We start from the raw sequence: 4018 nt of genomic DNA on the forward strand, positions 1-4018 counted from the left end.
ATCCGTAAACTCTACACCGACGCAATATCTTTCCTTCGTGCTCTTCAAACATTAAATTACTTTTTATTATCCGACACCGTATTTTTCTTTTCGCTCTACTTTTACTTTTATTCATCTTTTTCTTTTCTTTTTTTTTTTTTACGCTCGCTAACCTCGAACCCATAAACACAGGGTAATACCAACACGCGGAGGTTATATTCATTGTGTACGCGGGTTGATATTACTCTGTGTTAAGTTCATAGAAGCTGCATTCCACCAGCAGTAGAAAGAGGAACATACGCATAGCTTGCACGCCGAGCATAAAAATTTGAGTGCTCTCCTGGGTCGTGCCGCAGAGTCTTGTACCAGGGAAGGTGGGCCCGTTCAAGATAAAGCACACAGTGTTGTCGGCATCAAAAGAGAAAAAGATGTCATAAAGAAACGAAAGGAAGCGAAATAAAGCGCGGTGGATTTTGTGTGAAGCCTGCACGCGTGTTTTTCTTTTTCTTTTTTAATGGGACACCGCATTGTATGGGAGTTGAGCATGTACCGCGCGGGGCTCACGCGGGGCTGCAGAAACGTGGGTGAATGCGGAGGTTTTCGACGGGAGACAGTTTCGAGTTGTTGTTACGACCTGCTTTCACGTGCCGTGTGAGTCTGGGCATGATATTTGGATTACGGGCACGTATATATCGCTAAAGGGAAAGATGCGTTGTAAATGCAACCAGCCAGCATGCACTTTGCAACGAAGTCCTTCAAGTAGCGTAGAGTATATAGATACAGTGCAGTCTTGCCGTATCGCATGAATATATGAAAAAGAAAAAACGTAGGGGCGTTTGCTAGAATGCGAGTACGCGATGCTTCTACAATAGACGATTTGAAAAAGATGCTCGCGCCACCAAGCGCGCGGAGCAAAGCAGCATGGGAACTTTGAGGGACACTGCTCTGTCGTCTGCTACGGTTATGGTGCATCTCGGCTGACGCCGCTGCTGCGCACACCGGGAATGTTGTTGTTCTTCTTCTACCTCCGCCTCTGGCCGTCTCAAAATGCTTGTAGGCGCTCTAAGTTCCCATGAGACCTTGCGTGCCACAGGTGGCGTTTGCTTTTCTAAAAAGATCTATTGCTCGCCGCGAGTCTCTTGGGATGCCAGACACGGGATGCACAACATGCTGCTCTTTTGTAGAACTGGTAGCGCATAGGGGGGAAACACTGACTCAGGCTCAGAATTGTAGCGGGTTAGAATTCCAAGGGGTATAAACTAGGAGTCGTACGAAGTACAAACCAATATAAGATAAGTTTGCGCGCGGCATCAACCCGTTCTCCTTGATATGTGCCTCGTCTTGTAAAATGATAAATCATGTCGACATCGAAAGTAATTTCGCGCTCGTTGGTGAGTACTTGCGGCAGCGCGCCATTTAGCGGCAACAGTTCTGAGGTAGCAACTGAGTGACACGTATCTACTTATAAGTAACTATGAATATACATTTTTTCGGTGATGAGATACTTTTATGGAAAGTAACATGCAACTGTAACTATATAGTTACCACACTTTTGGTGGAAGTAACTGTCAAATGCAACTACAATTAAATCTCTGAGGTAGTGTCATATCTTTGTCATATAAACATATGACAAAAATATGCTTCTAGGAGGCTAAGTTCGTTCAGTGTAGAGAGCGTCGAGATAAGTAATAATATTCTGAGATAATATAATATAAGTAATAATATTCTGAGGTAAGTAATCAGAACGGGCCTATTGGACAGCGGGCAGCACCGTGCGCTGCGAACCATTTAAAATTTTAAAAATCACTGTACCATTTTAAAATTTTATAACGGTACAAGTATAAAATGGGTTCCACGAACACAGAACGATGAGCACACGTGACCTATAGAGCGAGCGCGAGGACTCTGTTACGCGCACCTTTGAAAAATCCTTCTCCTCGTGAAAAGAGCGCATCGCAGAACGAGAGGACGTCGTCGTGACGTATGCTACTCCCCTCACGTGACCAGTGACGTACGGCGACACAGCTCAAGCATGTATAAGCGGCGCGTGAGCTGCGAAGACGAAACAGAGAAAAAAGACACGGAGCCTTCTCGACGTCACGAGAGCACCGTGTCGACCGTCAGCGGCTGCTTTCTCCGACTGTTTATATATATATATATATATATATATATATATATATATAAATTCGATTGCACAGCTATAACGCACAGCAGAGCGAAAATATTTTGCACGGTGTCTCCTGGTGGACAGCTTGACAGACGAGGTAGGATTGTTTCGAGCGATGTTAAATGTCATCTCATTGCTCCTTTAAGTTACTTTTTGAATCATATAACTTACGTATGAGTGGTCGACAGCCACCACGCTGAATCAAGTACGGCCGCCTGTAAGGTCCTTCCCTTCTGCATACAGCTCTTCCCCCATTCGTGGGAGCTCTTCCCCCATTCCGTACTAACGGGCTGTGTAATATACCCCAAGCATCACAGCTTGTTTTATAGCTCACAAGAAAGCACGGCATTTCTTGTCCTTATACACAAACACTTGAAACGACGAGTACGAGAGAGCCGCCTGAAAACAACGTCCACACTGATAGTGGAGGATCGAAGTATAATAAGTGAAGCGAAGAATAATAAGAAGTGCAGTCTCGTGCACGAAAGTCTTGTTTACCATGTGTAAATAAATAAGTTGTTCCTACCGTTTAATATCACTCTTTGATTTACTCACCACCGGCAACTTGACATCGCCTATTTTTTCTGCCTTTATAATCTTCCACTTGATTATGTGCCATGTATTTCAAAGCTCCGTGGCGTTTTAGGAAGAAGGATCACGCGGCTCGGAACTCTTGTAAGTGCCTTGGTGGCACTATCAGTGGGTTCCGTCCGACAAAGCGTCTTCTTCCCATCTCACTTTGGTTCGACGTGGAGGAAGGATATGTCTCGTACCGGGGACATCTCGCATTGTTGGCGCTGTCGACGTGGTGAAGTTGGATAGTCGACAGGTATGTGGAGTTGGTTGATATCCATAATAAGTTTTCTCGGTGATATTCCTTGAAGAGACAGTTATTAGAGAGAGTGAACTCGGATGTCGTTCTAAGTAGCAAGTTTTCTTTAAATATAGTTGTCGATTCCGATCCTCTACCTTTTTAAGGCGATAGCTTTATGGGGCCCACCAACGTCGACAGCCGTGTACGTCCGTCCGTACCCTACCAACAGATAAAGATTCTGAGTCACGCTCTTTATAATTGGTTCCGGTAGGCACGGTAAGTTAGCGGTGATGCTCATGGGGCGGCGCAACGTCCTGAATTCAGGGCGACCCCAGGTCCCATCCGACGGCCCCTTCCATCCCCCACCGCCGCCACCAAGTCATGCCCGGGTCCCAAAAATTGGAGGCAGTCTGAATGACAAAAATTGACAAATGCTTTATTGTTTTCGTCCCGGATTTCGTGTTGGAGACTCCAATGGATTGAATGTATATTGCATGATTTGCATATGAATGTTTCCGTATACAGAATAATAACAAAAACACATCATGCAGGCCTGGCTGTATCACGACATCCCAAAGACTCCCGCTCTAAAACCCTTCCTCGAGACGAATTCCTATATTAGAGCATTGTCGTCGAGCATGTCGAGTTTCGCCGGGTAGGCGTGCAAGATGCACAGATGGTTTAGCCGTCTCTACCCCATGGACGATCTTATAAGAACGTCTTCACTCTCCGCAGTAGCGAGAACGATCTCTCGGCCGTTGCTGAAGTGGCTGGTACACCCAACAAGACACGTACACAACACATCCAATCAACCGAAAAAGCCTTGACTGTGCTGGCAGTATGATCGATTCAGAAAAAGGGTTTATGGCATTTTATCGCATGTGGCACCTGAGATAACACTTTGGCGCCTCACCTCCGTGGGAATTTTGTGAGGGGGTCTACAGTAACCCCTGTAACCCCCCCTTCCGCCGCCCCTAGTTATCAGTTATCAACACTCGCTAATAGCACTTCTTATCAACTATATGCGAATGTCACTTATTATATATATATATATATAT

The sequence above is a fragment of the Ornithodoros turicata genome, chromosome 3, assembly GCF_037126465.1.
Source record: "Ornithodoros turicata isolate Travis chromosome 3, ASM3712646v1, whole genome shotgun sequence".
NCBI classification, from domain to species: domain Eukaryota; kingdom Metazoa; phylum Arthropoda; class Arachnida; order Ixodida; family Argasidae; genus Ornithodoros; species Ornithodoros turicata.